The following is a 24170-nucleotide window of genomic DNA, read 5'->3' as shown; positions in this document are numbered from 1 at the left end:
TTTTTTAAAAGAATTTAGTGGAGGGGCACGCAGGTGGCTCAGTTGGTTGAGCGTCCAACTTTGGCTCAAGTCATGATCTCATGACTCATGAGTTGGAGCCCTGCGTTGAGCTCTGTGGTGCCAGCACAGAGCCTGGAGCCTGCTTTGGATTCTGTGTCTTTTGCCTCTCTCTGCCCCTCCCCCGCTCATCTTCTCTCCCTCTCTCTCTCTCTCTCTCTCAAAAATAAATAAATATTTTTAAAAATTTTTAAAAAATAGTGGATGGGCATAATAGCAAACTATTTTGCTTAATAGTTTGCAACAGCTGAAAAAAATTAGTGAACCATAAACTAGGTGAGAAGAAAATATCCAAACTAAAATATGGAAGAAAGAAAAGAGTAAAAGTGATATTTGGTACAGGGTAAAATATCTAGCATACAGGAATGTGGAGCCCCAGAATGAAAGGATTAAAAAAATAGAGGCAGAAGCAGTATATGGGGATGCAATTGGTGAAAAAGTTCCAAAAGTGATTAAAGACATTAAGCCCCAGATTTAAAAAGCACTACAAACTTCAAACAGGAGAAATACAAAGAAAACAACAGCTAATAATAAACAATAGCTAACAGTAAAAACAGATAAAAACAATTAAACGAATAAAAAACGATGAAAACAAAAGCAAAACACTTTAAAACAGGTGCAAGTATACTGACTGCAGAAATCTAAAGATGAACAATGAAAGCCAGAATATACTACAATGATATCTATAACACACTGAAAGAAAACTGTCAACCTAGAAATCCATACCCAGCAAAAACACTCTTCATAAGAAAAGGTGAAATAGATATTTTTTAATGTTTCATGTATTTTTGAGAGAAAGAGAGACTAAAAGCAAGCAAGGGAGGGACAGAGAGAAAGGGAGACACAGAATCTGAAGCAAGCTCCAGACTCCAAACTGTCAGCATAGAGCCCAAGGTGGCACTCAAAATCATGAACTGCAAAATCATGACCTGAGCCGAAGTCAGACATTTAATCAACTGAGCCAGTCAGGTGTCCCAAAATAGACATTTCTCAAGCAAACAAAAACTAAAAGAATATATCACCAGTATATCCACAGAATGTCTTCTATAAAAACAGTGATAATAGTGATGCCTACTGGAGTCTAAAATATGTATAAAATTAAAATACACAACAACATTTGAATTGGGGGAAGGGATTGTTAAATGTAGTAAAGTGGAAGATTCTTTCACAGCCCAGGAAGTTGTAATAATACTACTTAATATCATACTTTAATAAATCCAAGATAGACAGTGTAGACTTTTGGGTAACCATGAAAAGAAAAAGATAAAGACTTAAATATAACAAGCTAATGATAGGAAAGAGGAGAAGAAATGCCATAAGAAAAACTAATCAAACGGAAATAAAACAAGCAAACAAAGAACAAGTAACAAAATGGCCAGAATGAAAAGAAAATAGTAACATGGTAGATTTAAACTCAAATATTACATTAAATATAAATAAATACTCTGATTAAAATAAAAAATTATAAAAGTAGATCTTTTAATGATCCAACTACAGTTGACCCTTGAATAACACAAGTTTGAACTGCATGGATCCACTTATATGCAGATTTTTACAGTACAGTACTGTAAATGTATTTCTTCTTCCTTATGATTTTTAATATTTTTTCTCTAAGCTTTGTTATAAGAATACAGTAAATAATACATATACAAAATCTGTGTTAATTTATGATTTATGTTATTATAAGGCTACTGGTAAACAGCAGACTATTAGTCCTAACTATTAGTAGTCAAATTTTGGGGGGATCAAAAGTTACATGCAGATTTTCAACTATGGGGGGGAGGGTTACTCAAGGGTCAACTGTAAATGTCAATAGTAAGAAACAAGTCTTAAATATAAGGATACAGAAAATTTGAAAGTAAAAAGAAAAAAGATATATTAAGTAGATGCTAACCAAAAAAAAAAAAAAAAACTGGTGTAATACCAGAGAAAGTAGAGTTTAAGGCAAAATATAAAAGCTGATAGGAGACAAAGCACTGGTAAAAGGAGAATTTGTGCAAGAATTCTACTTCTTTGCATTCTTGTCAATTCAATGCACATACCACATACCTTAACATCAGACCTGAGATGCTAGAGATGCTTCAGTTCAGTTTTCCATATGGAAATAAAAAGAAGACACTGAGATTTTTCTTCAAAAAAGAAAAAAAAAAAGAAAGAAAAAAGAAAAAAAGAGGGAACAGAGGTTTTCTCTTTAAAAACTCTCCAAAGAGATCACAGTATGCCCAGATTCTGGTTACATCACTAATTAGTGGAGAGTTTAGTTCATATTAGCATTCAAACTCCCCAATGCCAAGTTGCATGGTCTTTGTTTCCCTTTCTTCTTTCCTTCCTTCTTTCTTTCTTTCTTTCTTTCTTTCTTTCTTTCTTTCTTTCTTTCTTTCTTTCTTTCTTTCTTTCTTTCTTTCTTTCTTTCTTTTCTTTCTTTCTTTCTTTCTTTCTTTCTTTCTTTCTTTCTTTCTTTCTTCCCTTCCTCCCTTCTTTCTTTCCTTGTCTTCCTTCTCTCTCTTTCTTTCTCAGCCATTTGTTATTAAAGGATAATTATGAGGGGCACCTGGGTGGCTCAGTTGGTTGAGTCTCTGACTTCAGCTCAGGTCATGAATTCTCAGTTTGTGAGTTCAAGCCCCACATCGGGCTCTGCACTGAAAGCTCAGAGCCTGCAGCCTGCTTCAGATTCTGTGTCTCCCTCTCTCTCTGACCCTCCCCCACTCACACTCTGTTTCTGTCTCTTAAAAATAAATAAACATTTTAAAAAAATTAAAAAGGGACGCCTGGGTGGCTTGGTCGGTTAAGCATCTGACTTCGGCTTAGGTCACAATGTCACAGTTTGTGAGTTTGAGCCCCGCGCCGTGCCGGGCTCTGTGCAGACAGCTCAGAGCCTGGAGCCTGCTTCCTATTCTGTGTCTCATTCTCTCTCTGCCCCTCCCCCACTTGTGCTCTGTTTGTCTCTTAAAAATAAAGTTAAAAAAATGTAAAAAATTTAAAAAAGAGATTCTAAAAGAATAATTTTGATTCTCCACTACTCTCAAAAACTTAAAAATTCTCATGCATTTTTTCTGGACTACTTTTATATTCAAGTGAAATATTTAAGATTAATCTGCTAAAATATCAACAAGTACAGCATATAACTCACACATAGCACTTAGGATATGTAAGGCACTATTTTATGTATCTTAAAAATATTAACTCATCAAATGCTCAAAATCAGTATTTTTGATATCCCTATTTTATCAGTGTAGACAATAAAGCACACAGAGGTTAATTAACAAGATCACACAGATAAAGAGAGACTAGGAATGGAACCTAGGCTTCAGAGTCAGTGCTTTTAAGCAACTAGAAGAAGTTCTTGACTGGGATTTAGGTGGGCTTTACCACAAACCAGAATTCTGTCTGACCTTGGCAAGACATTTCCCATTTCTATGTCTACTTCCCAATACACAGAAATGAGGAGTTTTATCAGACCTCTCCATATAGTTAAAAGCAGTTGTTTTAGGCTTCAATATACTTCTAATAGTCATTTCTAGTTTTCTCCCCAAATTCCTTCCCCTCTTATAAAATTATAGAAATTTTCAATTGAACACATGTTCATATAGCTAAAGACTACATTTGCTAGCTTCTCCTGTAGCTAGATATTGCATATGACTAAGTTCTGGCCAAAGAAATCTGAACACTGGTGGTATATACAACATCCAGGTCATTCCTTTCAATGAAAAGGGTATGCCCATTCCTATCCCTTCTTTCTTTCTAGCTGACTGGAATACAAGTAAAACTGGGCCATTAGATAAAGACTGTGTTGATGCTGGCACAGCAACAAGAAAGGAGAAGGCTGGTTCTCTGCATTTGTGGGGCCCTCAAATTACCCCAGACATTTTTATGAGTGAAAAATGAACTTCTATCTTCTTGGGGCAGGTGGGGGCAATAGATCTCTCAAGTTCAGACACTGACCATGAATCCTACCTAACTTAGAACTGGAAAGTAAATTATCATAAAGTGGATTATGTTTTCACACAAAAAGCTATAATTAAAAAACATGTTCCTATCCATTGTCAACTTCAAAGTAAATATAAAAGTACAATGCGATATAAATTAAAAAGCCACAAAATTTAAGAAATACCATTAAGCTCCCTTACAATATAAAGCTATGATACATTTAATATAAAAATACAGGGGCGCCTGGGTGGCTCAGTCAGCTGAGCTTCCAACTTCAGGTCAGGTCATGATCTCACGGTCTGTGAGTTCGAGCCCCGCATCAGGCTCTGTGCTGACAGCTCAGAGCCTGGAGCCTGCTTCAGATTCTGTGTCTCCCTCTCTCTCTGACCCTCCCCCATTCATGCTCTCTCTCTGTCTCAAAAATAAATAAACATTAAAAAATTTTAAAAAATACATATAAATACGTTCTGCACATTGATTATACACGCTTATATGTAAACATAAAAACACATGTATTGCAATTACACATGGCATATCAGAAATGTGACTTAAGATTAACATGTCAGGTTTGATGTGACTAAACATTTAATTAATAAGTTTGCTTGCCCTCTTGGAACTTAATTAATGTGGGTTTTTCTTGTTTCTCTGTTTTTTTAATGTGAGATTCCTTTGTTTTCTTAAAAATCAGTCCAGGGAAGCTTAACCTATAAACCTCTCTCAAATACTTTCCTGAATACAATCATTTTATTGACTAGACAGCTGTACTTTGGAAAGGGATCCCGAACTTCTTCTTTACTACCCTTTAGTATGGCTTTTGATGACAAATTTGATGTGCCATGGGTAATTAATTCAGGATACTAGCCAAAGTTCTAAATGAAATTACATTAAATCTAAGTAGGTGAGTCCACCTGGATTTGTGTGTTTCTAATAAACACCTGAAGAAGGTTTTAAAAAAAATTCTTCTCGAGATTAACTGAGAGGAACCAAAACGATTCTTTAGAATTCCTTGCCAAATCTCCAAGCTGTGATCTAGCAACCAATCACAAAACCTTACACACTAGACTGAAAAAAGGAAAACTTTAAGGCAAAGAGGCAACGTCCTAACCTGGCCTTATATGACTCCCTTTTGAGCCATGCACGGTGGGTTTCACCCTCGTCTAGAAGTCTAGATGGACACTGACTTTAAGAACTCTTCCCCTCAAACTTTTCCGCTTATATGAGTCCACTGTGAAATGTATGAAATTTTTTCTACTTTTAATTCAGTCTGGAAGTTTTCTTATCTTTCATCTATCTCTGACTCTTGGCATTTGTGCAGGAGAAACACCTACCTTTACTGAGCAAGGCAAAACGTCATTCTTCATTTGGAGCTACATTCATCAATAGGGTGTTCAGTTTCCCAGTGTTATACTGTCATGCTAAATTAATCCGAGTTCTTTTCTTGTATTGTTTAACATTGTCACTGACTCACTGGCCTAAGGAGACTCTCTTCTTTCTCTCTTTTTTTCTTTAGTTTTATTTATTTATTTTTGAAAGGGCAGTGGAGGGGTAGAGAGAGAGAGAATCCCAAGCAGACTCCACACCACAAGTGCCGAACCCTATGAGGGGCCTGAACTCATGAAATGTGACATAATGACCTGAGCTGAAATTAAGAGTCAGATGCTTAACAGACTGAGCCACCCAGGAGCCCCTCCCTTCCTTTTTTACCATAAATCTTTTATATTGATAAATATTTATCAAATCAGATGATATATTCATATGCATTTAAGTGAAAAACTTCTCAACATTTAAGGATTATTTAAAAGTTATAGATTATTTATAAAGAAAACACAATATGATTTCTTCAAAATAATATTGTATAGCATAAATGCTATGCTATTTATTTTTACGTGGCTCTCACCCTAACAGTGGCCATCAATGACTAGTTTAGAGTTAAAGTAAGAATTGAGAAGAATAAACTTAAAATATCCAATGTAGTGGCTTGCAAAAAGAAAAGAAAAAAGTATAACAAAATTAGGAGGGCAAAGTCATTTGTCTTGCAGTAAAACTCATTCATATTTTCCCATATAAAAATTACAATTTCCACATAACTTGTTGAGCCAAAAAAAGTTTAACAGCAGCCCCACAGAAATTATTATATCCTTTTCCAACTTTTATGCCTCATGTTGAGAGTAACTTTCAAATGCAATACAAGAACTTAATAGTAGGGTATTAGTTATAATACCAATAGCAGAGGTAGCAGGTAACATTATTAAATGCTTACTACACACCAGATTGTGTTAAAAACGCTATATGAATTATCATATTTTAAAAATATTTACTGAAATATAATTAACATACAGTGTTATTTTAGCTTCAGATGTATAATATAATGATTCAAAAATTCCATACATTACCTCATGCTCATCACAATACGCATAGTCATCATCATATCAATTACCATATTTAATCCTAACACCTCTATTAGATACATATTATTATTAGCCCCATTTAATAGAGAAAAAGCTTTAGAGGAATTAAGAAACATGTCCAAAATGAGACAGCTTGTAAATGATTCAAATGGGATTTAAACCCAGGAAGACAGGCGAAGAGTACACTTATAAACTTTTCAAAAATATAATAAAAGCATGTCGTAATTTTATAATTACTCATTTAAATTAAATTTTCCTTTATTCAGCAATTACATATGTATAGCCTAGATAACAGGTTAAGGATACCACATCAGTAACTACTTCCAAATAACAATCAGATGCTGCCTGAAATACAGAGCCACAGAGACCCACCCACACTGACGCCACCCTGTGAAGTACTCTTGGTATTGTTCTTCCTTGCCACTCCAACATCCTGAAGAATTTCAGTGCTAGGAAAGGATCAGGGTGGCATTATGAAAACCACAATGACCTAGTATGTTACTGAGAAAATAAATTTTACTTATAAAGAGAAGCTGTATGATTGAATTTACATTGTTTCTAGTTTTTTTTTTTTTAATGTGTGCAAATTTAATAAGAACAAAGGAAGGGGCCAAAGATAAAAGTACTAAAAGGTGTGAAAAGTGGGGCACCTGGCTGACTCAGAACAGTGTGGGACTCTTGATCTCAGAATCATGAGTTTGATCCCCACGTTGCGTGCAGAGATTAGTAAAAATAAACAAATAAACAAACTTTTTAAAAAGGTGCAGAAAACAATGTAAAAGAAAGAACATGAAAGGGAACCTGTACAAAAAAGGAAAAGAGAAGAAACTAGATAAAGAGAAAAGTAGAGTATTTAAGAATGAGAAAGATTACAAAAAGTGACAAAAGTAAATTGCAAATGTACAAAAGTAATTTATACAAGTAAAGGTAAATCATAAAACACACTAATAGCAAAAATGAGAAACAAAAAAAAAAGAGAAAAATCTGTGTCTATGACCATTCTTTTTTTGTAAGCATCTACTTACTATAGGTCTTATTACTGTTTTTTTACATTTCTGTTCTTTGGTAGCTATTCAGACAGTGCTCACTATTTTGTAGGTCAGGAAAATACTAATTTGATACCCTATTCATTTACTCACATTACCTTTCTCTGTTAACTTTTTTTTTAACTACACAGACTAAAATTCAAGAGCCTAAATGGTTATGTGAAATATTAAAAGTATTTTATTTTATCCTTAAATGTGTTTTCTTAATATACTATCACTTTATATTACTCTTCCACAATATAACATTAGAAAGCATACCTCCTTTCAAAGTTAAATATATTACTTACAACTGTCAAAGGTAGATGCTCTTTCCAACCTGCCAATGATATCTTTGTTATAATAAAACAACAAAAAAAGAATGATACTGTCTTTATTTTTTTTAATGTTTGTTTCTTTTTGAGGTGGGGGGAGGAGCAGAGAGAGGTGGGCAAAGGATCCAAAGTGGGCTCCGAGCTGACAGCAGAAAGCCGGATGCAGGGCTCAAACTCATGAACTGTGTGTGAGATCATGACCTGAGCTGAGACCCAGAGTCAGATACTTAAGCCCCTGAGCCAACCAGCAGACACCCCAAGAATGATGTTTTCTTATTTGAAAGTTGCTAAGAGTGTAGATATTAAAAGTTTTCATCACAAGGAAAAAAAAATTGTAACTATGTACAAATCATTACACTGCATAACTAAAACTAATATAATGTTACATGTCAATTATACCTCTATTTTAAAAAACGACGTTTTTCTGTGTGGTCTTTTTTGCAGGCTAATATTCCTTTACTTACATAAATATAATTTATATGTAAATATATAAATATAAACATACAAATTTAAATAAATGAATAAATAATTTAAATAAATAAATTTAAATAAAAATAAAAATTTTTTTTAATGTTTATTTATTTTTGAGAGAGAGTGACAGAGTGTGACCAGGGGAGGAGCAGGGAAAGGGACACAGAATCTGAAGCAGGCTCCAGGTTCTGAGCTGTCAACAAAGAGCCCGACGCGGGGCTCAAACCCTTGAACAGTGAGATCATGACCTGAGCTGAAGTCAGACACTTAACCGACTAAGCCACCTAGGCACCCCTAAATAAATAACTTTATATAAATACCTCCATTCACCCTAAAACCTGGAATTTATTACTTATGAACAAAGTTAAGAACAATGCTTTAACCCTAAGTATTTAATACAAACCCAAATTCAACCAAAAGGATACCTTATTTCACAGGATTAAAAGAATGTGTGATACACCACAGCTCACTCAAAAACATCACTGGAATTCCTTCTAACGCAAATGAAAATTTGATTACAAATAAAAACTGCCTTTATTAAACTATTCAAAAACCCACTGATTCACAACTGGGGAAATACATTTATAAATTAACTTCTGAATGGTTGAAAATATATCCAAGGAACCTAAGTGGAAACACATAAAATGCAACTTCTTCTGGAAAAAAAAAATCTTCATTTTATACATGTTCAAGAACAGCCATCCATTCTGTCAAACTAGTTACCAAGAATGCTTGAATACATTCTTGAGTCATCCAGAACTGTTGTAGCACAAAATTAAAATGGTGATAACCTTCCTGTCACTGCAACTGGTTTTAGATATCACTTCAGTTTTTAAAAATTGAGAAGAAATTTTAATATGCCAAAAAAGGTACTGAATAATGAAAATGGAACCTATTTAAATAATCACCTATGTGAGCTGTTGATAAATTGCTGTTAAAAAACAAAACAAAAATAAAAAGAACTCTGGTCATTAAAGGTAGTGATATCTGGGAACACTCTAGGAATAGAGTCTAGAACGTTTCAGGCAAAAATTAATTTCTAATTACTTATTATCATAATACCTTAGAAAAAAACCAACTTATACTTTTCCCATGCATGCTCCACTCAGTCTGGTGAGGAGGAAGAAAATACAAAGAGGCAGTCAAGGAATAACACTGTGACCTGGGATGAATTTCTTACCATCACCTCTTGGCAATGGACAGACTCCAAAGCTATGACTACTTTCTCTGATACTGCCTTCCTCTCCGATCGTACTCTCAGTAGAAAACTGAGATGTATCTCAATAGAAAATGGGCCAATCAATCAACTTCAGTGAAATAAATTTGCTCTCTATCCCAAAATACATAATCTTTTTTTAAAAAAAGCAATTAGAGCAAAGTAACAGGATGAATGAATTAAAAATATTTATACATGTTTACATTGTGTGTGTGTGTGTGTGTGTGCTATACTTTAATAAAAATTCACTTACTTTAAAAATCAGGAAATGAGCCTCAGAAAGTTTCATTAACATAGTGCTTATGTTACATGCTCACATGGCATAGAAAAGGTAGAACCTGGATACAAACTATCTATTCATCTCTCTGACTCCAAAGACACTGGCTGCTTTTGGTGATTATACTATACTGTCTTCCACTCAAATCAAGTGCAACAAAATAATTAATCATTCCATATATATTAAATGCTTATATGAAATGCACTAGGCATTGTGCTGGGTACTAGAAACTTAGAACTATATAGTGGTAACAAATTATGCCAATAATTAAAATTCATTATTGATCTTAGCCATTGCCATATATACATAAATAAAGGTAAGTCCTATACAGAAGTATATCCTTTGAAGGAATCAAGAAAGGCTTTATGAAGAAAATGGTATCTAGGATAGCTCAAAAGATGGATTAAGTTTAACAGGTTTGACCGTTAGAAAACATCAGGGAAACATTTCCAAAGCCATGTGACTGAGAAAGGGCTGGATTTTTTAAAGTACTGGGTTTAAGCATAGTTTTTTTTTAAATTTTTTTTTTTAACGTTTATTTATTTTTGAGACAGAGAGAGACAGAGCATGAACAGGGGAGGGTCAGAGAGAGAGGGAGACACAGAATCCGAAACAGGCTCCAGGCTCTGAGCAGTCAGCACAGAGCCCGACGCGGGGCTTGAACCCACGACAGTGAGATCGTGACCTGAGCCGAAGTCGGACGCTTAACCGACTGAGCCACCCAGGCGCCCCTAAGCATAGCTTTAATGTATATACACAGGAAAACATTCTAGCAAACATGACTGAAGCAGATGGGAGTAGAAACTAATGGAACTAACAGAAGCAGATAATCATGAAACTTAATGCCAGGTAAAGAAATGTGGATTTCTTCCTGAAAGTACTAAGAAATCATTAGACATTTTTGAGCACAGGAATTACATGATTAAAGCAATAATTTTGGAACTATTAGTCTGGTATCAGGGAAGGTAGCAAGAGGCAAAAATCATTTGGAGGATGTTGGCAGAGAGGGGGAGGAGTCAAACATTCATTTCAAATCCTGGGAGGATAGAAGAAAGATTACATCAGAAAAAGAATTGTGAAATCTAGAAGGGACAAACAAGTTTCTTATTGTTTTTTCACATTTTCTTTCTTTAGGTTTGGCTAGGGGTGGGGTGATTTTGCTTTTAAAACCCTGAATTGAAAGTGGCAGACTGATATACAAGTGTAAATGTCCAAGAGACCAAATGGAGAGAGAAGATTAAAGCTTGAGAGGGACTGGAGAGTCATCCTATTGAGGATAACAAAATCAATGATGAGGGCAAAAGAGAAAAATTAGCATGGAAGCAGTTCTGAGTATTAAGGTGCAAGAAGAGGACTGACAAAGGAAAAAGAGATCACATTACATTAATATGCACAGACCTCATTATGGATGATTTAAAGATGAGTAACTTCACTATGTTTTTCATTTTAACCTTAGCTGTTTCTGTCCTCATCTACTGTACAGATAGGAGTGGACATATTCTGGTTACAAAATATATGCGTTCAACCCTATAGTTTCAAGTAACTAACAGCAAAAATAGCACCTGGCCCTTCAGCGCAGGCATGCACACGCACTGACGCACACATGCATGTGCGAGCACACAAACACACACATGCACAATATTAAGTAATTGGATAAAGGCTTTCACAATAAGGAAAGGAAGCTGTCAAAGAGCCCCTAGATACTACCTGGTGAATAGTTTTGCCAGTTCCTGTCATGATTAACTGCCAGCAACAATTTTTTACATTAATTATAATTATATATATATATTATATATATATATAATTATAATTATATATTTTGCACCACGTATTCATAAGAACTTGCCAGTAGGTATGCTTTTTTAATTTAAGAGATGCTTTATTTTAATTTCTGATCTTAATTTGATAGTAATTGAACAATTTAGTTTTCAGTTTATCTACCCTCCAGCCCAGTTAAGGAGTTAATGTTCTAGAAATAACATTTAATGTATTTAAGAAAGCTTACTATTTCAAAGGCCTTGAAGAAATTTTCTGTAAAACAAACAAAAATTACTGCTTCCTGGTTTCCATTTTGAAAATTTGAATTTTGGGGAAGGAGTGGTATGAGGTTGGGCTAAGTGGCTTTTCACAGAATAGAAATGCCTGTATTTCCCTCAAAGTATAGTCTCTATAAATCAAGATACTAAAGCAGAACTAAAGAAATGGTTTACTACTGTTGAATTTTTTTTCAGAAAAATCTAACTGTACAGCAATTAGAAGAAAAAGAAGCTGTGCTGGTAGGAGAAGAAACAGATTCAGAGTGCTATATCCTAAACAGTGGAAAAGTATATTAGGTCATACTCTTGGCTTTGCTCAGGTGGGCAGTAAAACACCATCAGCCATGTTAACTCCAAATTCAACTCAAGCTCATGAATATTTACTGAGCACCTACTGAGCCAGGCGTGTAGGGAAGGATAAATAAGTTGACAATTTGACCAAAAGATATCTAATGCAAAATCAAGACACACACTAGTTTTCTACATTAGTTCTAATTTCAGACTGCAAATTTTAATTTTTGGTTGGGGAAACGGCATCACGGTGTCTAGTGTCCCAATCTGGGATTTTCATATCCCCACAGTTTATTGTTTTTCTGATTTGTATTAAAAATACAAAAACCACAAATTTCTGATTTGTATTAGAAATACTATGTAACCCTGATAAATTGGTTCTGGATGAGAAAGACTGATACCTTATCAGAGATGATGACAGCTACGATAACAACCCAGATATCTTAAGTACATTTTCAGGCAAGCATATTATATCAAGTACAAGTGTGTTCCATGTCAAGGCATTTACGATGCAAAATATTTTAACTGGGATTCTCCTTAAAAAAAGACTTCATGTGTGAGGATAAAAAATGTTTTGTGTCAGAAGGCAAGGACATACGATGACACCATATATTAATATCCAATGGTAATTTTACAGCGCTCAGCTTCTGGGTCTATCAGCTTCTGGGTCTATTTTTTATCCCAGTACCCTATTTTTAAGGCATAAATGATTAAAGGTAATCTTCAATTTAATTATCACTTAATATCTCAGATCTAAAAATGAAGGACAACATATAAACCAAATACAAAATATTCTGCTTTTCTACCTAGAACACCAAGAAATCCAGGTGAAAATTAAATAAAAACACAAATTTTATAGGTCAAATGCACAGTCCACTACTTTGGTTCTCATAGGTACATGAATGGTCTAGTACCTAATGTACTAGTATTAGCACCTAGTACCAACTGATTACAATTCAATCATACCATTTATTGCCAAGGTCTATAACAAACACAGAGAAAATGATTAGTAGATAAAGTGCAAGTAAGATGAAAAGTCCCCTGAGTCCAAATTTGAAGCTGGAAGTAACTACGAGCATATAATCCCTGAGGGCATATATGCAGCAGTACTACAGAGGCCACAGGATTGGTAGAAGGCTACAAGTGACACCTGGGTTAAATGTAAAATGACTGTGTGTTTGACTAAATGATCTGAAAAGTCACCTTCAGCCCCAAACATCAGTTACTTTATACCTTACAATTTTGTGGAGTCTGTACCATGTTAATAGGAACCTTCAGAACCAAGAAGAAAGAATCCACTGAGAGTAAGAGTAACTACTAAGTTGAAAAATTCAATTTTGGCCTTTTAAAAGATAGTAGACAGAAAAATGACTTGGCCCATAGAAGACAGAGAGGAAAATGTTTCTGCTTGGGAAATCTATTACTTATAGCTACTGGTTGCCTAAAATTGAGCATAGTACAATGATTTTTAAGTATATGAGTACAAGGAAATAAAGTGTATTTTATGTTTTGTAGAAAACTATAAAAAGAATAGTCTTATTCTTATAACACAATCTCTTTCTGTGCCTTGTCTCCTCAATATTTCCCATTTGGCTCCTTTCAAGCAAGAATACGTACTGAAAAGCAATCTAAAACATGAGCTTATATAATTGCTTCAAAAACAAATACCTTGATTAATTTAACTTCATTCTAGCTATAAATTCTAACTAATTTTTTTTTATTCAGAAATTTAGATGTAAAGCTCACTAGATCAGAAACAGAAATGTCCTTATCAGTAGCAATCAAGTTCTATCTCAGCTAAGGCTTTGCTTTTTCCCAGTTTTGTGAAGAGCTCTTAAACTGAATCTCAAAGTAAATAGCTTTTCCCTTGAAATATAAGCACAGTTTGTTTAAGTATTAAGTTAAAGCTCTGGTTGTTTTGTCTAAGAAAAGCCATCTTCACAAGACAAAAGTATTTGCCTTAGTTTAGGGGTTAGCTCTATGACGAGTTGCTACTTCTTTCTCTTTACAAACTTTAAAAAATATTAAAAATAAAATAAGCTAATTAACAAAATTAAGTTCTCTTTATTTTAATGAAATTATACTTTAAACAATTTATGGTACAAAAGATGAGACTTCTTCCATTTTAATCATTTAAAAATATTTGGTTCAATAAGTAAATTCACAAAAAGCAAGCATTCTTCTGAAAATAATTTATATTAAACCTAATGTATATGTACTCAAGTTTTGTATTAGACTTCTTTTACACAGTATAATTCTCTAACACATATTTCTCATTTATAGAATATATGCAAGTGACACAAATGTAAAGATAATTTTGTAATGATTATTGAAATCTGATAGTAAACACATGATCAGATGTATTACTATCCTGTTTTAACATATAGATAACATTTCAAAATATAAATAACAAAGGAACTACTCTGAAAACTAGTTAATCAAACACATAAATAGGTGCTATTCTCATGTATGTTTCTACTTCATCCTAAAAAGTAGACACTTGACACATTTTCCATCTGAAATATGGTTTCCTATCATTGCCCAATGAGTTTTAGAATTTATTAGATTAAGGAGAACAGAATTATAAAAACTATTACCAAGTCACAGCTTCTTGGCTTTTAAACAGAATAAATGGGGCGGGGAGGCAGCACCTGGGTGGCTCAGTCGGTTAAGCATCAGACTTCAGCTCAGGTCATGATCTTGCAGTCCGTGAGTTCGAGCCTTACACCTGGCTCTGTGCTGACAGCTCAGAGCCTGAAGCCGGCTTCAGATTCTGTGTCCACCTCTCTGTCTGCCCCTCCCCTGCTCATTAATAGGTATTATTTAATGAACTTTAAGGATATTTCTACATACATCAGAAATCTGGAGAGAAGAGAATAAATCAGCCAATTATTGAGCTATTGTTAACAACCACGTGGGTTTTTTTGGAGTGATCAGTGACATATTCAAATATTTGGCCTAAAATTTTTAATGATTTATCTAGATATTTACCAAGAGTTTTATTGTATTATCAGGCAATGATTATTTAGCTGAATTTCTAATAATTCTTGCAATATATCTTACATTTGAAAGAATTAGATAATATACTCAATTTTTCATAATGAGTCAAATAGTCATACATAATAACAATGTGTGAGACAGCTTTAGGCTAGGCACTAGGCACTCATGAAATATTTTACTTCTCTTATTAGCACAAAGAAAGGACTTTTGTTATATAGCTTTGCTATCCTGGAATTGACAACACTTTTAAATTCTATTTTAACCATAAAAAATATTGCAAGGAAACTAAAGTACCGAATATTGGGTCTTATAAAAGTTGCTCTCCAAATAGTTGAGTGGTGTGCCAGAGGAAAACACAGGAAACAAAGGCCAAATAAGGAAACTATATGATATGAAGAAGCATGAAAACCCAAACCAACACATATATAAATACTAGACACCTATGTGCTACACTATAGAATTAAAGAACTGTAATGTTTAGCAGCAAGAAGACCTTCTGGCATTGATAGGGAAAAAATCTGTTATTAGATGGCCAACAGGACTGATAGGGAAATTCCAGTCTCTGACCAGACTCCCCTTCCGGGTTCTTCTTCCTACCCTACTTGCCCATGCCAAATTACTACTAATGACGAATGCAGAAGTAACAGACTATAAATTGTTCCCTCTGCTTACACACTCAGGGCTCAGACCTCTGGAGAGTGATCTCCTCTGAGCCTGCTGGTGTGAAATAAACTTGCCGCCTCCCAAGATCTCTGAGTGCTGCTTGGTTCTTCTGCTGGATGATCCAGACTAGGTTCTGTAACAGCATGAATATTCAGTCAGGTAGCAGGAGAACAAGTAAGAGCAAGCTGAGGGAGATACGTAAAAGTGCTGTGCCCAGAAATTCCATACATAATAAAATTATATGTGAAGTATATGCCTAATTTAACTCATTAGGATGAGACAGTTAAAATTTTTTTAAATGATGGCCATAAATACTTTCACATATCTTTTTCACACATCTTACTGCATCTTCAAAACAACCCTGTGAGTTAAATAGTTTAAGATTATGAAACATAACAAAAGAAATATATAATATGCTTCATTAAAAAAAATAAGAAAAGTAGATCATCCTATAGTTTTAGAATGAACAAAAACATAAAATACATATATCCTGTGCCTCAGGAGCACAGATGCAAAAAGTAATTGTGAGTTTCTGTTTGCTTCTGAATAGTAATACACGAGTACCTCTCCTCTTCAAGCTACTCATCCTCAATCTTCCCTTAGTCATGCTATTGGGTTTCCCTGGCATATTCTTTGTCCTTTCCCCCCACCCTGCTTCAGTTCAATTTCAATTTCCTTCTTAAAGCCTTCCCCAGTGAATACAATCTACTCAAATTTTTTCCTTCTGTGTAAACTACAATTAAGAAATCCTAAAACTAGGTTTTATTATAAAATTTCATTTGCAAATCAGTTGTTTGAAAATTAGAATTTCTTTTATGTAAGAAAACATGTTATAAAATTTCCAGGCTTTCAATAAAAAAGCCTTTTAAATTTACAATAATAGAAATACTATTTGAGGTGAAAAGTAATAGAAAATTATTTCCTAAGATTATTATAGCTTATAATAAATGCTAGTGTTTATTCAATTAGCAGAACATGAGGAAACATACCAGAGTTCTGTACTGATTCTGAATACAACTTTTGGATGCTTTCTGGACGGACTTTCAAAGTCTAACTGCAGTATACAAAAAAAAAAAAAAAAAAAAAAAAAAAAGAGAGAGAGAGAGAGAAAAGTTAACATCGCAGGCTTTAGGTTGACATCCTTAGAAAGGCCTGGGTGTAAGGACAGCCTTTGGCTGGTTGCTGGGAATTTTGATTTCAGGAGGGTTCACACCATTCACAAAATGGTGGCTCACTATGTCTAAACTGCTTGCACAAACAATATGGTTTATACTAAACATCTGCTTTCCTTCTAGGAGTTTGAATTTTGGTATATACTAGGCAGAGGGTGTCTACATGACTAGCCACCCCCCCCCCCCCCATAAAAACCTTTGACACTGAGCTCAAATGAGCTTCCTGGTAGATGTTTCACATTTGTGACCACAACTAGTTGCTGGAGTAATTCAGTGCAACTTGTGTGACCCTACTAAGAAAGGGCTCTTGGAAGCTTAAATATGAAATCCTCCAGACTTTCTCCTGTGAGCCTTTTGCTTTTTCTTCCATCCTTCCCTTGCCTTTTTTTTTCTTTATAAGTTTTGCTGTAATAATTACATCAGCAAGTGTGGCTATATGCTGAGTTCTGTGAATCTTTCTAGTAACTCACTGTATTTCAGGGGGTTCTTGGGGCCCCCTGCCCCAGGCTATTACTATATTTTGTCTCATTTCCATTAAATGTATGAATATTTCATTCTTAATACAAGTAAAGTAGTAATTGCATTTTGATCCTTCTCATTTGTGATTAAGGTTGTTTGAGGTTCTTCGTAAGAGTATGAGCAAAAGAGAAATATTTTAGTATAATAACTAAACCATATTTAGAAAAGAAGAAAATTTAAATAAGATGTGTGTACATATGAGGGGAAAAATACTGCTTGAAATAGAATAAACTGAAAAGTGAGTTGCAAAAAGGGTTCAAGGTAATGGAAGGAAAGGAAGGAAACCTGAAACAACATTTTCTATGAAGAAGAAAGCAGTGGTAGAGGGAGATGCCGAGTCCAGTGATTCTCTGTGTTTGCCACCATATTGGTGCAGAACATGTTGGTTGTTAAGTCCCTATGAAGGACGATTACTGACATCTGAAGTGCAAGTAGATGAGTACTTAGTAAATACTTGTTAACCAAGGTCAATCTTCTCCTAAAATAGCCATGGAGTCACCAAGTTTTCCAAAAAAATTATGAATAAATGAGATAGTCTTTTCAAAGAAGTTTTTAAAAAACAACTAATGACAAGATGCCTAGAAACTTTACAACAAACTTATTAGAAACAAAAAAGAAATAAGATCACATATCAAAAATTCAGAGCTTCAAAAAAATCAAATGGTAGCAAATGAACTTTTACGTGGACAACTAACAGTTGAAAAAGATCTTTAACGGTAAAAAGTTATAATTTGAGATAAGAAAATTCTGACCACAAAGAAAAACAGGGAAGTCTATGTAATAGAGCATGAGAGGTTCAAATTAGAAGTTAGTTAAAACAAAAAAACAATTCAAGCCCTTACCATGCCTTTAACCAATAATAAAAAGTTCTTTAAATAAATCAAAAACAGGAAGTCAGATAGATTATAGCTGGTCCACTTAATCTTGGTAAAAATAAACGCACTCATGAGTAGAAATTATATAGGAAAAGGCAATAATAAAAATCACAATTTGCATAGACTTTTATATTTCTCAGAGATCATTTACACACCATAGTCATTTGAGTCATAAAACAATCCTGTAAGAGGAGTGAACATTTTAACATCCCCTTCTAAAAGGTAAAAAAAGAGGTTCATCTGGATAAGTGATTGATGTCAGATGAATCAATAAAAGAAGAGCTTATATTAGGGCCCGGATTTCTCTACTTCTTAAAAATGAGATTTTCCTTTCCCCACCAATGTATTTCAAACTGTGTCTCTCAGAAGAGGACTTAGAGATATGTTTGGAATGAGGAGGGAAGTGTTACAAAGAGGAATTATCAGGCTTTTGCCAGAGATTTAAAAGGAATGTATCAGAAGGAAAATCAAAGTGGTAATTAACTGTGGATCTTTCAGGTCATATGTGTAATCCAGTAAGTACTGTAAGTGATGCAGTTTAATAGTGATTATGTATTGAGGGACCTACTCATATGCTTTCCACATAAGATGTAGAAAGCTGGAAACAGTATTGTTTCCAACATCATCACACACAAACAAAAAAGGCAGTTAATCTACAAATTTTCTTGAGCCCCTAAGAGAGCTCATCTAAGTAAGACAGACACCTCCAAGGAGAAACAGGACGTGAGCACTTGGCTACCTGAAGCAGACGACAGATGGCATACAGGCTGATAAGGACTCAGCTAAAATTTCTAACAAACTGCTAAAGGCTGAGTGTGAACCAGCATGAGAATAGAGAATCCCTGGGAGCCAGAAACATCAGGGGAATGAATGCTCATCTACTCAATAAGTCTTCTCACATTCCTCAGAGGGCAAAAAAAGTTGGGGGGGAAGAAGAGATTGGAGAGACCTCCCTCCAATAGAAGGCCTGGAGGACCGGAAAAGCAGCTACTGTGAAAAAAGCACAAAGTTCCACCTAGTCCCTCTCCCCTCAAAAAACAAAAAACCTGAAACTAAGGATGAAAGGTCAAAAACCCCTGTAGCCCTCAGGGCACAGGTGAAGAGTCAAGCTGAAGGAAAAGAACAGAAAAAAAGCCCTCCATCCCTGGAGGGAAAGGAAGAAAAAAACATCTGGAATTTACTACTAGTGGTCCTCCACCACTGGGATAAGACAGGATTGCTCACAATGTGACACCCAAGAGACTCAGGGAAACAACCTTCCAGTAACACTGAGGCTGACTCAGAACAAAGAATGTCACCCCATGTCCTATACTACCAGGCCAGTAATTATCAAGTAACAAATAAAGAGTCTACTTCTAGGGGAGGTTCCAGATAGCAACAAGAGACCCTGTGTAAGACTCAGAAACAAATTAAAGATTTTGGGGTGAAGACAGACCAGATACTGGGTTAAACCCTTGAGCTAACCAGCCTCTATTCTGAACACAAAATAATGCTAGAGAAATCTGAAGCCCACAGTGCACTGATACCAAAGCAACAACAAAACCCGACCCCAGCAAAACCCCTGACTATATTAACTGCTCTCCCCATACATGAAAGGGCTAGGAAAAAAAGAGGCATGTCAATTTTTAAGCAGAATAAAATTTATCTCAGTCTCCACTGTCCTAGACAAGATATTTAGCTTTCAGTCAATAAGTACAAGCCATATGAAAAAAGAAGGAAAAAAAAAAAAAAAAAACAAGCACATAGTCAACCAACAAAGAAATAAATTGATATGAGAAAGTTAGTGGCATTATCAGGCAAGAAATTTAAAGTATCTGTGATTAATATGTTAATATATTCCAGTGTAAAAAGGTTGACCAAAAGCCAGAACAAATGGAAAATTTCAGTAGAGATGGAAACTATAAAAGAAAATCAAATCAAATCAAATCAAATCAAAAGATGGAAATAAAAACACGGTAACAGAGATAAAGGCTGCCTTTGACAAACTCATCAGTAAGCTCAACACAGTGAGGAAATCATCAGTCAACCTGAAAATAAGTAAATAAAAATCACTCACCGTGAAACACAAAGAGTAAACTAAAAAAAAAAAAACAAAAAACAAAAAAAACAACACACAATTAAAAAAAATAAAAAACACAAGTATGAATAAAAAAGAGAGCAGATCATTCAAGTACTATGTGACAATATAAAAGTGTAACACACCTGTAAGGAAAAGAGGTAAAAAAGATTACAGAAAAAAATATTTGAAGATATTTGAATAGCTGACAACTTTTCATAATTAGTAAAATGTAACAAAACACAGATTTGACTTGCTCAGAAAGCATCAAGTAGGATAAGTATCATACATAGATGTATTATATTCAAATCCCATAATAAATATATATATATATATATATATATATATATATATAGATGGCATCTAGAAAAAAAAGGAATTACAACAAACTTCTGATAATAATTTGCCATACAGAAGATAATGGAGTGATATCTTTTATTACAGAGGTATAAAATATCACAGAGTAGAGACGAGCCATCCCCACTACACCCTATCCAAATTCCTCAACCAAGGAATCCAGCAGCATAACAAAAGCTCTACACCATTATGTTCCTGGTATAATTTTGTTACACAGACACAGGAAGTGAAACAACAGTCTGTACATCCCTACCTCTAGTTTTGTTTCCTCCAACCCACCCTGATACCTGAGTGGACTTTTTGTGTGTGTGTTTCAGAATTTAAAAAGAAAAAAAAAAGGTTTTATTTATTTATTTTGAGAAAGAAAGTAAGTGCACATGTGCATGTGCACCCGAGTCACAGGAGAGGCAGAGAGGGTGAGAGAGAATCTAAGCAGGTTTCGTGCAGTCAGCATGGAGTCTGATGGGGGGCTCTATCTCAGGAATCGTGAGAACATGACCTAAGCTGAGATCAAAAGTCAGGTGCTTAGGGCGTCTGGGTGGCTCAGTTGGTTGAGCATCCGACTTCGGCTCAGGTCATGATCTCGCTGTTCGTGAGTTCGAGCCCCATGTCGGGCTCTGTGCTGACAGCTCAGAGCCTGGAGCCTACTTCAGATTCTGTGTGTGTCTCTCTCTCTGCCCCTTCCCCACTCATGCTCTGTCTCTCTCTGTCTCTCAAAAATGAATTTAAAAAATAAAAAAAAAAAAAAGAGTCTGGTCAAACCCTACTTAGATCCTTAATCACAAAAACTGTAACCTCTCCTTCATGAGAAATGCAAAGAAATCTGACTGTCTTTATTCTCTAAACATGTATAGTACCAAGCAGTAACCTGGTATTAACACCGTTGCTCTTACTCTTCTGAGGAGAATAAATCTTAAATCATCTGAAAGATCCAGGACCCCACAGTGGGGTTGCCATTTGGGAATTATGGCAAAGGGAGTGCCTGGTAACCTGACATCTGAAGGTGAGCTTTTGCCAATGGGACCACTGTTAGGAGAAGGGGAAGATGCCTAACCTCTTTTTGCCCAGGCCAAAAATTCCAGGCTAATGATGTTATTAGCCAGTTATATCATTAAAGGTTTTATGATGAGTCCAGTTACATCATTTTTACTTTATTCAAGACTGAAAGGAGTAAGTTTCTATTTCCCCCCTATTCTTCAATAAAAACACTTTTAACAAAAACAAATGAACATAATTTTTAGACCAGAAGGGCCTTTTCACAGGGATGCTGAAAATATTAAATTTTATTGTCTAACTTCTAGGACAAGTCACCAAGACGTCATAGCAATTTGCTTACAAACAATAGACAGTGAATGGTCGAAGCCTGTAGATATCATGGAGGGTGGGGAAGGAAAGAGAAAGGGAAAGGGAAAGAGAGAGAGAGGGAGAGAGAATGAATAGGCCTGCCTCTGGTTCAGGAGAGGATTTTTCCAAGGACAAAAACTTTTCTACAGGCTGGGTCTTTCACTTATTCTCTCAACTCATCCCAAAATGCTCTATCAAAATTCAGGTAGATATCCCTGCTTTTTAATCACCATCAAATATGCACTACATTCTAGGCACTGTAGTAGGCAGTGAGGAGACAGAGGAGAATATGATCTCAATTTTTCTGCACTCATGAAACTTAGCCAGTTCTAATCTCCTCCAAAGCTCCTCCTGAAAGCCTTCTGTCAACTGTGCAGGCTAGGTTTTTAAGCCCATCCCCCAAATGTTTCCATAATATGCTGTTTATTTTTTTTGCCAGAGCACATTTTATTGTCAATCATCTTTTGACTTATGTCCCCTATGAGACAGAAGCTCTTTAAACACTGGGGCTCTGTTTTATTTCCATATCTTCATCACTAAGGATTGTGTCTGGCAAGGTCAATAAATATATTTTTAATTAAAGAAGTAACAAATTTTTTAAAAAGTGTTGAGATGGTCTGCCTTTTTAAAAATAAAAGATATAGATTAGATGCTGGAAATCTAAGATAAACCACATGTAATAATTTTTAGATATTTCTATCATGGATCACAAATAATGCATAACATATACTAAGGAACTACAAAGTTAAAGATCCTACATGTATCTTAGTTAGAAAATAAAATCCACACCAATGTTCTGTAACAATTTAGGCATTGTTATAAATAATTCAGAATCACAGGAAAAGATTGTAAGGAACAGCTGAGTATATGAGACAGGAAAAAGGAAGGGAGAAACCAGATATAATCTAGTAATCACAAATTTAAAAAGGAAAAATACTAAATTCCTTACAAATTATTTTGCCTATTTTTCTTACCATAGCAACAAAATAGTATAGTAGAATAGACATTAGACTAGTACAGAAAGGCAATTCTCTCCTTCAGAAATGCTTTCCTTATAACTTTTCAAACTCTGGCTAAATATGCAAAACAATAGAAAATAAAAAATATCAACATTTAGGGTATACATATTTAAGATATAAAAGCAAAAGGCATTACACTATTATTGAGTCTTTCTACAAACTTGACCGCAACAAATTAAGTATTTATATCAGTGTTTTTTTCTTAAATGGGGTGGGAGGGGCACGAGCAAGGGAGGGGCAGAGAGAGAAGACAGAGAATGAATCCCAAGCAGGCTCTGTGCTGTCAGCATGGAGACCCACGTGGGGCTCAAACTCACAAACTGTGAGATCATGACCTAAGCATAAATCAAGAGCTGGACACTCAACTGAGTCACCCAGGCACCCCAGGCTGGAAGAATTCTTTTAAAAAGCTTTATAGGTTTCTTATGTTTCAAAAAACATATTTTATAAGCCCACTCATTCAGGCAAATGCTATGCCCACAGATGTCACTGAAATAAGTCCTTTTGTACCTTGGGCCCTCTGTGAGGCTGCTGTGGGACAAGGTCCTGAAGATTCTTGGAAGCCCTTTTGTTTACGAGAGAAAAACTGGAAGTTGTGCCATTAAGATTCCTGAAAGGTTTTTTTGTGTGTCTAAGAGAATCTATGAGGGCCGCCTCAAATTTTTCTGAGATCTTAAAAAAGGTTTTATAGTTACACCTTAGTTTCATTTTTACCTTGAGACCACATTTTCCAAACTTTGCTCTGGGTTTGATCTTCATTCTTAGGCCCTTTGAGAACCTTTGCAGGCTGGAAAAACTTTCCTGAGCCCTTTACATTTCCTCCAAATTCTGCTTGAAAACAAGAATTTCTTTTTTAACTCCTCTCTCCCCATCCACATTTCATAAGGTATAGCTAAAAGAAAAAGTTGAAAACACTTTGGACATTCTTTATCATACCCCCCTTTGCCATATGCATCAGTTCACTAAGTACACTTTCTATTTTCCATGTTACCATAGGTGGAGTTTTCCTAAACTTTCTGCCACTAGATAACAAAGATATTCTTATTTCCAGTTTCAAATAATATTGGCATTACTTTCTTTCAAGCCCTCATAGTCTCCATGAAGTTATCTCAAGTTTCATGATTT

At 35.0% G+C, this 24170-nt stretch overlaps 1 protein-coding gene across 9 annotated transcripts in view; it reads right to left on the bottom strand.

The window, feature by feature from the left end:
• Positions 1-24170, bottom strand: part of SSBP2 (single stranded DNA binding protein 2) — a 308327-nt gene that overhangs the window by 155646 nt on the left and 128511 nt on the right. Inside the window, exon 3 of one of the 9 annotated variants that reach the window (XM_053907235.1) lies at positions 16693-16757. The exons of the other annotated variants lie outside the window; for them this stretch is intronic. The gene's annotated coding sequence lies outside the window, so the exon portion shown is untranslated. The remainder of the gene's footprint in view (positions 1-16692; positions 16758-24170) is intronic. 9 annotated transcript variants of the gene reach the window in all.

Source organism: Panthera pardus, unplaced genomic scaffold (genome assembly GCF_024362965.1).
Source record: "Panthera pardus isolate Hobbes unplaced genomic scaffold, ASM2436296v1 HiC_scaffold_2, whole genome shotgun sequence".
Taxonomy (NCBI): Eukaryota; Metazoa; Chordata; class Mammalia; order Carnivora; family Felidae; genus Panthera; species Panthera pardus.
The sequence above is the reverse complement of the archived record's forward strand: the minus strand, read 5'-3'. Positions and strand labels throughout refer to the sequence as shown.